General features: G+C 29.5%; 6 non-coding genes and 2 pseudogenes across 6 annotated transcripts; 4 read left to right on the forward strand and 4 right to left on the reverse strand.

Annotated features, from left to right (window-relative positions):
* Positions 1–81: 81 nt before the first annotated feature.
* Positions 82–152, reverse strand: TRNAG-GCC. Its single transcript has one exon. It is a non-coding gene; the product is annotated as a tRNA-Gly (tRNA).
* Positions 153–643: 491 nt separating this feature from the next.
* On the reverse strand, positions 644–5062 carry LOC125370609 (annotated as a pseudogene).
* Positions 1333–1422, forward strand: TRNAS-UGA. Its single transcript has one exon. It is a non-coding gene; the product is annotated as a tRNA-Ser (tRNA).
* Positions 5063–5813: 751 nt separating the features above from the next.
* TRNAT-GGU lies at positions 5814–5885 on the reverse strand. The gene has a single exon. It is a non-coding gene; the product is annotated as a tRNA-Thr (tRNA).
* A 2169-nt stretch (positions 5886–8054) lies between these two features.
* Positions 8055–8138, forward strand: TRNAY-GUA. The gene has a single exon. It is a non-coding gene; the product is annotated as a tRNA-Tyr (tRNA).
* Positions 8139–8533: 395 nt separating this feature from the next.
* TRNAD-GUC lies at positions 8534–8607 on the forward strand. Its single transcript has one exon. It is a non-coding gene; the product is annotated as a tRNA-Asp (tRNA).
* A 2632-nt stretch (positions 8608–11239) lies between these two features.
* On the reverse strand, positions 11240–11310 carry TRNAC-GCA. The gene has a single exon. It is a non-coding gene; the product is annotated as a tRNA-Cys (tRNA).
* A 550-nt stretch (positions 11311–11860) lies between these two features.
* Positions 11861–12500, forward strand: part of LOC125370597 — a 3994-nt pseudogene continuing 3354 nt past the window's right edge.

Consider the following 12500-nt stretch of genomic DNA (forward strand, 5'->3'; position numbering starts at 1 on the left):
GGGGATAGAATCACTATACTATCATGGTCAACTATACTGAATCCTTTATCCTATTTAAAAAATTACCTTACCTTGGGCTTGGGCGGATAGCGGGAATCGAACCCGCGTCTTCTCCTTGGCAAAGAGAAATTTTACCATTCGACTATATCCGCATCCGCATTTTTTTTTTTCGTTCTTGATACACAATATCTGGATCATATTTGTGAACAGCTATGCTCGATATTTCAGGGCGATTATTATTATAATTATTTATAATTATTATATTATTAATTTGAATATTCAATTTAATATTAATTATTTATAATTAATAATTATTTATATTAATTTATATTATTTATTATACTATATATATTATATATTAATTTATTATACTATAATTTATTACATAATTACATATAAATATATATAAATATATATAAATATAAATTAATATAAATTATAAATATAAATTAATATAAATTTTATTATTTTTTTTATTTCTATTTATTATTTTTTTTATTTCTATTTTATTTCTAATAGATTCATTTATAATTATAATAATTTTTTTATCCCATTAGACTAAAGACTAAATTTTACATTTAATTACATTTACAAATTACAAAAAAAAGTTTGATTTGACCCCTCCCTTTAATTTTTTGTTTTCTTTATTTGTATTTTGCATTTTCGGAACTTAGGCTTATATTGAATTTTAATGTGTTTCGCAACCCGAAAGGATTCGGGGGGGGGGGGGTCGTTTTCATTTCATTTTTGTATCTGAAACAACTAGGTTCAAGAGATGAGAGAATTAAGGATACCTACCAAAAAAACTAATCCAATCCATAATGATGTACCGGAAAATACAACATTTTTATTACTCGACCAACCATCAGGAGAAGAAAAAACAACGGGTACACTAATCAATAAGATTGATGAAGTAACAATTAATGCAAAAACAGCCAATTGGAAAGCAATAGTCATGTTTCTAATCCTCCAAGCTACCAACAAAAGAACTATACCATTTGATCCCTCTATCAGTCAAAAAAAAATTGTAAAAAAAAATGCATCATGGGGGGATTGTGCCATGAATCCATTGATTCTATATGACTTATAACCACCCTTTCCCATTTTATGCCCATTTTATGGGGTCAAGAGTCGTTTTTTACTTCACAAATGGTCATGCTAGATCCTGCATCTATCTCTATATTACAGATAGATAAATAGACTTATCGACTTACACCAAATATCTTTCTCCAAATATCTTTCTATAGTACAGTGATGGTATCAACTCCGATGGCCGTGTTCTATTCTATTCGGCAGAATAAAAATAAAATAGTAAAATAGAAATTATCTTTCGGAGAGATGGCCGAGTGGTTGATAGCTCCGGTCTTGAAAACCGGTATAGTTCTTTGCGAACTATCGAGGGTTCGAATCCCTCTCTCTCCTTTTCTCGATGAATAGATTTATGTCTTTATTGGTTTTGACCGGCCCAGTATCATAAATGTAAATGGCTCGGCTAGATGGGATAGCCGAGCCAGAAAAAAATAGATTAGATCTAAATGAATTGAAAAGAAAGGAAAAAGGAATACTTTTTAAGATCGATTTAACTATTGGATCTCTTGTCTCAGTTAGTTAAGAGGAGTCATGGAAAGAACGGGTTCAAAATCACGATCAATTCCCTTTTCAAATCCTGCTGCAGCTGCACGAGCCCTTCCCGCGTGCCATAAATGACCTACGAATAGGAAGAACCCTAGAACAAAATGAGAGGTAGCTAACCAACTTCTAGGAGAGACATAATTGACTGCATTGATTTCGGTAGCTACGCCACCTACAGAATTTAACGAACCTAAAGGCGCGTGGGTCATATATTCTGCGGAACGGCGTTCTTGCCAAGGTTGTATGTCTTTTTTCAACCTACTCAAGTCCAAACCATTTGGACCTCTTAGAGGTTCTAACCAAGGAGCACGCAGATCCCAAAAACGCATAGTTTCGCCTCCAAAAATAACTTCTCCGGTAGGCGAACGCATTAAATATTTACCTAACCCGGTAGGTCCTTGAGCAGATCCCACGTTAGCCCCAAGACGTTGATCTCGAACTAGAAAAGTAAAAGCTTGAGCTTGAGAAGCTTCTGGTCCAGTAGGCCCGTAAAACTCACTAGGGTAAGCGGTATTATTGAACCAGACAAAGCAACAAGCAATGAAACCAAAAACGGATAAAGCACCTAAACTATAAGACAAGTAAGCCTCTCCAGACCATACAAGTGCACGGCGAGCCCATGCAAAGGGTTTGGTTAAGATATGCCAGATTCCACCCAGTATACAAATGGAACCTAACCATACATGCCCTCCAATTATATCTTCCAAATCGTCCACACTAACAATCCATCCTTCTCCTCCAAAGGGGATTTTAGTAAATAACCGAAAATAACACTTGGGCTAAGGGTTAAGTTAGTAATTTTTCTTACATCTCCCCCCCCCGGAGCCCAGGTATCATATACGCCCCCAAAATAAAGAGCCTTGAATACTAGAAGAAAAGCACCTATACCTAGCAAGATTAAGTGAATACCTAAAATTGTTGTCATTTTATTTCTATCTTTCCATACATAACCAAAAAATGGAAAAGATTCTTCAAGAGTCTCAGGACCCAGAAGTGCATGATAAATACCGCCAAAGCCCAATACTGCGGAGGAAATTAAGTGAAGTACGCCAGATACAAAGTATGGAAAGGTGTCTATAACTTCCCCACCAGGGCCTACCCCCCAACCTAGAGTAGCTAGGTGGGGAAGTAAAATTAATCCTTGTTCATACATTGGCTTCTCTGGTACGAAATGAGCCACTTCGAATAGGTTCATTGCTCCGGCCCAGAATACGATTAATCCAGCATGGGCTACATGGGCTCCCAGTAGTTTACCGGATAGAATTGATAAGTCAGGCATTCCCAGCCCACCAAAGCGAAACCAGTGGTTTCTTGGTCACGACCGGCTAAAGATAAAGTTCCATTAAAGAGCGTTTCCACGTGGTAGAACCTCCTCAGGGAATATAAGGTTTTCATGAGGCTGATCTTGAGCCGCCATCCAAGCCCGAATACCTTCGTTTAAGAGAATATTTTTAGTGTAGAAAGTCTCAAATTCAGGATCTTCCGCTGCACGAATTTCCTGAGGAAACGAAGTCATAGGCACGTAGATTCAGAGCCAGACCGACTACTCCAAGAGCGCTCATCCATAAACCGGTTACGGGTACAAATAACATAAAGAAATGTAACCAACGTTTATTGGAAAAGCAACCCCAAAGATTTGGGACCAAAAGCGGTTAGCGGTGACCATTGAATAAGTTTCTTCAGCTTGAGTTGGGTTAAAAGCACGGAATGTATTTGCACCATCACCATCTTCAAATAAAGTATTTTCTACAGTAGCACCATGAATGGCGCACAGCAGAGCAGCGCCCAATACGCCAGCAACTCCCATCATATGAAATGGGTTCAGCGTCCAGTTATGAAACCCTTGGAAAGAGGATGAATCGAAATATAGCTGCTACACCAAAACTAGGCGCAAAAAACCAACCAGACTGACCTAGTGGATAAATCAGGAATACAGAAACAAAAACAGCAATTGGACCCAGAGAATGCGATTGCATTATAAGGTCGCAATTGCACAGATCGAAACAAGTTCAAATTGACGTAACATAAAACCTATTAGCCCGAAAGCACCGTGGAGAGCAGCAAAAGTCCACAAACCACCTAATTGGCACCAACGAGTAAAATCTCCTTGTGCTTCCAGGACCCCATAGTAATAACAAAGAATGTGCTAAACTATTAGCAGGAGTAGAAACTGCGGCGGTTAAGAAGTTGCAACCTTCCAAATAGGAACTGGCCAATCCGTGGGTATACCATGAGGTTACAAAGGTTGTACCTGTGAACCAACCCCCTACGGCGAAATAGGCACAAGGAAAGAGCAATAGACCGGACCAACCTACAAAAACGAAACGGTCCCTCCGTAACCAGTCATCCATAATATCAAATAAATCATTTTCGTCTTTGGTAAATTTACCAAGGGCTATAGTCATAGTGATCCTCCTATTCAACTACTTCAACCATTTCCGAACACCTCATAGCATTTTCAGGGCCTTTGAAGCTTCTATCATTTATGTATGATTTGATTTCTTGTACACTGCCCTTTCTAATTTCTAATGGGTTTCGAAGAAAAAAATTCTTTATCGGTCCATAACCTGACTTAGGTAAATTCATGAATTCAATTCGGTTATTCTTTTTTATAGTCTTAATAACCATATGAACCATGAATTTTTTTATGACTCATCAAATCAATCAGATAGATGAATTTTTTAAAAGCACTGTTCAAGGAACAAGTGATCCCCCTCTCCTTACTAGTGGATCCTCAGACTTATTTCTCTCATTCTATCAAACTAATCTTATTCTTGGATCTTGTTCGTAAGATTTCTAAAAATCAATATTTTTACGTATTCTTCTAATTTCTATATGCATTAAACTGTTACAGTATCCTATATTTTATTATTTTATATTTTATTCTTTCTCGCCAACTTTCTTATATTTTCTTTTTGCCATTTTTGTTATATTTCTTTTTACTTCAGATAAAATAAAAAAGAAATCAGATAAAATAAATAAAAAAAAAACCAGAATATTTTGTAGGTCAAAGCAAGAAAGACGCTTCGAATAGTTTTTTTATTTACTTGACTTTATATCTGTCAGAAAAGAAGAAAGAGAATGAATTTTCCTATTATTAAATTCAATACAATATTAAATAAATAGAAAACTTTAAATGAAAGGATTTAAAAATGAAAGTATTTTTCTCACACCTATTCTACATTACATTGTCGGAATAAAAATATTGTATGTATCGATACCAAAATATTTGGTACAGGAAGCCATGATCTGATAGATATATCAATCTTATTATATATAAATCTTATATACCTATAAATAGCAATATAAATTGATTTTGTGTCCTGGAATCAAAGAAAGATATTTAAAAAGTATCTTCTATGTCTTATGTTATGACTTCGAATAAACTTTTCTATGGAGGAGGGAAATAGTTATTTATTCCTATAGAATAACTAGGGCAAGAAGATTTAATCAGAAATATCGACAGATTTTTTGGAGTCCAAAGAAAACGAAATATGAAAGGAAAGAAAAAGCAGAGCTACTGTTTCAATTTCATCTATATCGAATTTTACTATCAGAATGGTAGATATAGTTATGATGCAATAAGTTAGGTCCACTTACTTTTTCTTTTATTGATTTCTAATATAATCTTTAGAATTGATTTGATTGGAATAGAATAATGGAAAATAAGAAAATTTTGCGATTTAAGAGCCAATTTCTCATTATTCTGTTTAATATAATAAACAAATGTTCAACTTTATAACTATATTCTATAATATATTCTATAATTATATAATTATAGAATATATTTTTAATATAAATTAAAATGAATATTTTCTAACTATATGAAATAGAATATAATCAAAATATACTCTATTACTATTACTCTATTTTATATTTTATATAGTAAAAATTTATATACTAAAAATCATTATAAAAAATCATTATAATATTCGTTTAATAGAGTTTTAATAGAGTATTGATATGGTATAACTTATTATAATGTATAATGTTAATTTTCAAAAATTTCTAATTTCCATTTTAGAATTAATTTAAATTCTAGAGTTTCTTACTTTTTTTATGACAAATATCAACAATATTTCTATTCCCTCTTCAAATAGAAATATTATCAAATAGGAATATTATCGCAGGTTTTTTCTTTTTATTTCTTTTTATTAAAATTAAAAAGAAAAAAAGGCCAAAGCCCCTTATCGGATTTGAACCGATGACTTACGCCTTACCATGGCGTTACTCTACCACTGAGTTAAAAGGGCCCGTTTGATTCAATTCCTGAATGAGCTACTATGTGGATAAGATAGATCTATAGAAAAAAAAATAAGTAAATAAATAAAGTAAATCTATAAATCTATTTTAATATTTTAATATTATTTAAATATTTTAATATATTTTAATATAATAATTTGATTTTTAATATAATAATATTAATATTTGATTTTTAATATAATAATATTAATATTTGATTTTAATATTTTAATATATTTGAATATATTTATATTAATATATTAATATTTTAATATTAATATATATTTATATTATTATATTATAATATTAATATTATATTTATTTAATATTCAATTTATTAAATTAGAATATAATTCTAATATCTAATATATATATATAAATTAGAATCTAATATATATATAATTATATATAAATTTAGAATCTAATATATAGAATGAAATTAGAATATAATTCTAATCTAATATATAAAATTAGAATATATATAATATTCTAATAAATATTATATATTTATATATAATAAATTATTAATATTAAATTATAATAAAGATTAAATAAATATTATAATTATTATATATTATAATAAAAATAAAATATAATATAAATAAATATAATATAATATAAATAAATTATAAATATAATATAAATAAATATAATATAAATAAATATAATATTAATATAATATAATAATAAATATATATATATAATATATAATAAATTATAATAATAAAAATAAAATTATAATAATAAATATATATAATTAGAATAATAAATATATAATATATATAATAAATTATAATAAATATTATAATAAATAAATATTTATTTAAATAAATAAATATTATTTATATTATTTAAATAAATAAATATTAAATAAATAAAATAAATAAATATTTTAATCTAAAATATAAAATAATAACATTATTTTTTAATACTATTATTAGATATTAGAAAAATTAGATTATTCTAAACATGGAATATTATTATTCTAATTTAGAATTCTATTCTAAATTCATAAATTCTAATAGAAACTAATATAAATTAGAATAAGTATATTATACATACTAAGTATAGGAAGTAGATTCATAGTAGTTCATTTATAAGCGAAAGGTTTGATTTACCTAGTGAGTTTAGACTAAACTAGTGAATATAGGTAAAAAAAGAGTTTATTGATATTGAATTTGATAAATATAAATATCAATGTAATGAATTTATCAAGGCCGAACCTCACCACCGAAATTCGCTTGATTGATACATGTATTTAGCAATTCAACATAGATCCAAGATATTTCATCGAATCGCTGATGAAAAGATTCTATTTGTCCCCTCAACCAAATTCTTAAAATCAAATTGGATAACTTGTTGATGCCTATCCCTCTTCCCAGATTTCTCATTTGTTAAATTACTGGTTTAGTGTGAGAGAGAGATATGCCTATTTATCTTAACAATGAGTGAATTAATGAACGAAAGCGAAAGAAGTAAGGTTTAACCCTATTTTCTGGTTTTCTGGCAGACCCGTTGAAAGAATCTTTCGTATTATTTCTATTTTTTTTTTTTTTCTATTTTGTTTTTTTATTAAATATTCAATTTGTACTAAATTCAAAAATATATATATAATATTAATATATAATATTAATAATTAATTCTATTATATTACTAATATTAATAGAATTATGAATTCTAAATTCATTCTTTCTAAATTCATTCTATTTATATTTATTATATTTATATATTAATTATTAATTTTTTTCTATTTTATTTTCTATTTATTTTATATTAATTTATTAATTCTTATTATTAATTCTTATTAATTTAATTCTATTTATTTTATTTATATTTAATATTTATTTATTAAATTAATTCTATTTAATATTCTTAGAATTATTGATTATTCTTAGAATGGATAATGGCGAATATAAGAATCACAAAATTCTATCGAATCATGAAGGGCGGAAAGATTCTTCGAATCTAGTCATACCATTTCGTTATATTGACAATTTCAAAAAACTGTTCATACTATGAGCATAGTATGCTGGTGGTCGGGCAAATGCGCCCCCATCGTCTAGTGGTTCAGGACATCTCTCTTTCAAGGAGGCAGCGGGGATTCGACTTCCCCTGGGGGTAGGGTATTACGAAAGGAAGTTGATCATGGATTCTTAATAAGTCTGGAATTGATTCTTCCTGGGTCGATGCCCGAGCGGTTAATGGGGACGGACTGTAAATTCGTTGGCAATATGTCTACGCTGGTTCAAATCCAGCTCGGCCCAATAATTCACTGATCCGCCATGAATGATATAACCCCTTTGTTCTCTCGAAATGCCTGATACAGAAAAAAAAAAAGTCATAATTTCGGATATATCTTTACCTGTTCTTTATTTGATTTGCTTTATTTTATTTAGTTTTTTTCTCATAAATTCTGATCTTGCTAATGATCTAGATTCAGATTTTGAAATAACGAAAAGCTGACTAGTACTCCCTATCCCTTTTAGCACTAAAGTGCATATCCATGTGGATATCAATATACTACCCCCGTTTCTGTTATATACAACGCGGTGATTCCAGTCTAAAACCGAAATAGTAAAATTTAAATAGTAAATAGAAGGGGTATGAATGAAATCATAAGAATATATATGCTGTACACTTTCTTGTATTGCATTTCCCGGGGATTGTAGTTCAAGTGGTCAGAGCACCGCCCTGTCAAGGCGGAAGCTGCGGGTTCGAGCCCCGTCAGTCCCGACGGATCCAAATCCAATAATCTAATAAAAAATACATTAATTCATCTTTCCCTTTTCTGCGAAAGGGGGACAAATAGCATAATTTCATTCCCAAGGGGACCATTTATTTTCTTTTCGTTTTACATTTCTCATCTAAGTAAATACAAATACGGGAATTTTCATTTTTTCAACCAGTACTGATTGATAGGGACATATGTGGATTAGTACAATTATTGGTAACGTTATATCCAAGATTCAAAAAGATACTATACTGAGTTTGGATTTTTTGATTACTCCCGACCCATATAATGAAATCGAATCAAGTACCATATCTTTTCCGGTAACGCATACACAAATGGAATTTTTATTTATTTGTATGTATGTATGTACGATACAAAATCAATTTAATTGCTTTGATAGAATCCTTTTAATCTTTATCTGAAAAGTCTCTTTTTTTTTGGCTCCGATTTTGTGTAATCTCAATTACAAATTTGAATTTGAAACAATCTATCTCATTCAAATTGCGCACTGAAGTTTTTTTATTTTTAATATATTCTATGCATTCCATTACCAAAGAATGGGGATATTAATAAAATAAATATCAAATAAAAAAAAAAGAAAGTAATGGAAAAAAAAATTATCAATTGAATCAAGAATCCAGCCATTTTTGAATTCAGTATGGATAAACGATCTTTCTATGTTATACTATTCAATTCTCGACGATGAATCGATTTGATAACTCAGATATTGTTATTCATGATATTGATCAGACTCGATATCATCGAGATGGAATTCATCCCATTGAATTTAGAGGCGAAAGATTTTTTATTTATTATCTCTATGGGATTAAATCCCGAGTTATTACGAAGTAAAGAAAAAGAAACGATGAGATTATGGAAGTAAATATTCTTGCGTTTATTGCTACTGCCCTGTTCATTCTAGTTCCTACTGCTTTTTTACTTATAATTTACGTAAAAACGGTTAGTCAAAGTGATTAATTTGAATGAAACTTGACTTCTTTGACTTCTTAGTTCTTATCAATGATTGAAGAAAAAAAATGAAAAGGATTCCTTTTTTGAGTCTTAAATGAAATGAGCAGACTAGAATTAGCAGTATTCTATGAGATCCGATAGTATGATAGAAAGAAATCTATTTCTTTCTATCATACTATCCGTTTTTTTTTATTCTAGTGTATACAGTTGTACTATATAAAGATATAGGCTTAATCTAGATATAAATTAATCTATATCTATAATATCATCTCATATTCATATGTCTAGATATCAATTATCTATATGGAATGTCCATAACGTCCCAATTCTATTTCTTCATCTATTTGATTTGTGTTGATTCCAATTAATGTCGAAAGGCAACTCTTACTCTTACTTTTAGGATTCTAATTCCTAGATTTCTGATTATTTAAAATATGAATCCTACCATGTACCGAAACAATAAAATCAATCAAAAGGAATTCTATAAAAAAACTTTATAAAAAAACTTTTTCAGATTTCAACGAAAAGGATTAGTAAACCCTGCCGATTTTGAACCTTTGAATCATAATATGAAATGAGTCAAATCAATAAGGTATAGCACAAATCCAATTTCTCTAAAATAATAAAACAAATACTAAACTAAGCACTAAGCAAGAAAATATCTTAGTATGCGTAGTATCTCATTGGAGAACCACTATGTCTATCTTATTTCCCATAAAAAATTCACTTAATTTAATCACTTTTAATAACTAATAAAAGAACTGCTTTCGTTTCTCTTTGAACAGAAAAAAGACAAAAAAAAGGGGGGGGTTCTGTTCTTCCTCATTGTTCATATATAATTCTGGTAAGAACCAGTTTACCGAAATAGAGAATTTAGGAAGAATTGGGTTGGAATAAATTTCCTATCGTTTGTATTCCCTTTCCTTTCGAAATATGAACACGAGAATCATTGAAATATTTGTTTGATTATGATTAAAAGGCTATTATTCATATATTATTCATAGAATACATTACTTCGCTCGAATCCAATATACTTTGGAAATGAAGATATGAAGATATTTTTAATTCAATTTCTAAATTTGGAAGAAATTAGAAATTGAATTAAATAATTCAATATTCAATTTAATTATTAATTAATAAATTCAAAAATCTTTAATCTTTGCAGAACGATCTATAAAACAAGCGATAGAGTTTGATTTCTCAACTCAATTAGTAATACCCCTAAAGTCCACTTCTTCCCCATACTACGGGCGAAGGGAAAATGTAAAGACTACCATTAAAGCAGCCCAAGCGAGACTTACTATATCCATGTGAATTATGTCCTCTATCTCTATGAATGTGAATGAATTTTTCCATTATTGTTCACTAATAATGGTAGAATTGTTGGCACAGAGTCAAAAAAAAGATTCTGTTCAATATAGTGATGAAAAAAAATCCAAAAATCCAATTAATTCAAAGAAGTTCTTATCTTATTCTTATAAGATTGATAGTAGAATCGAAAAATGTTTAGTACAATTTTTAGTACAAACAAAATAGCCAGCAATACCCTGGGAAGTATCAGTATCAAGAAGCCTTTTCCTCCGCGTACTTCTGTTGGGAGCAAATTTGATAAGTTATATCAGCAAAAAAAGGGAATAAGATATTTTGCGTTTTTTGTTGATCAGGCGACACCCGGATTTGAACTGGGGAAAAAGGATTTGCAGTCCCCAGCCTTACCACTCGGCCATGCCGCCAAGGCAACACAAAATAGACGAAAATATTCCCACCCTTTTTTTTTGCTTTTTTTTTATTTTTAGAGGGAGGAGTTTCTTTTTTTCTTTTTTGGATTGGATCTATCTTTTCCATTTATTTTGTATAGTATCTCAAAACACACACTATCTAAATTTTTCTATTATCTATTGAAATGAAAAGTCAATTTTCAGTCACAAACTCAAAAATTAAGGACAAATTGGAACCATTAACTATTAACTGTGAATTCATAAACGATTCTTGGATTTCAATCGAAAATTGTATTTCTCTAATCCTAATGATATAAGAAAATAAAAATTGATACGTAACCAATCCGTATTGATTCTTTTCAATAAAAAAAAATTCTTCTCAGTTTCAATTATAACAACAATTATGAGTATATGTAAACCCTAGAACATAAAATTTTATGCGGATATCTATCTTATCCGTCTATGATTCCTATAGGAAAATTTCTATTCAATGAAAATGGAATATAAATTTTGATAGAGCATGACATGCGCTGTCAAAATAGAACTGCAGTAAAAGGAGAGACGTATATATAGTATAGATGGCTATAATTATGAGATAGCTATAGTTATGCCCGCATATGTTTAATAAGCCTTCTTATGTTTGTTTTATGTTATGCACTTCAATCGTATTATATGAACTCGATTAAAAAAAAGATATAAAAAAATCTCTCTTCTATGCAAATTTTTTTGAACTAAACAATGAAATCCGCGAAAAAGCTAAGTGCTAAAAAAAAAATCAAAAAATCAACTTTATATTGTTTCGGATTATTGGTTTTTTCTCTCATCGAAAGATTTAATCCCGAATTCAGTTATTTTATTGGTATCCAAGCGTATTGGAAATTGGTATCCAAGCGTATTGGAATATGTAATATCATAATAATGGTAGAAATTGAATCACTTTTTGTTTTGCTATTCTATACAAAATTTCATAAGTCTAAGGTAAGTGGAATTTCTCAATTCTTTTCCAGCTGTCTCTGTTGCAAATTCGAATTTGAGTATAAACTTCTCTTTATTCCTCCGTTCATACGTATTTCATACATTCCATATCTATGGAGATAGATAAAATTTTATGTGATTCTGTAAACAGAATATAAATTCCATCATTGCTAGATCGATCCATATAATTTGAATGAAGAACGATCCAATACAATAATGGAATTTTTTTA

The sequence above is a fragment of the Ricinus communis genome, chromosome 7 (assembly GCF_019578655.1).
Source record: "Ricinus communis isolate WT05 ecotype wild-type chromosome 7, ASM1957865v1, whole genome shotgun sequence".
Taxonomy (NCBI): domain Eukaryota; kingdom Viridiplantae; phylum Streptophyta; class Magnoliopsida; order Malpighiales; family Euphorbiaceae; genus Ricinus; species Ricinus communis.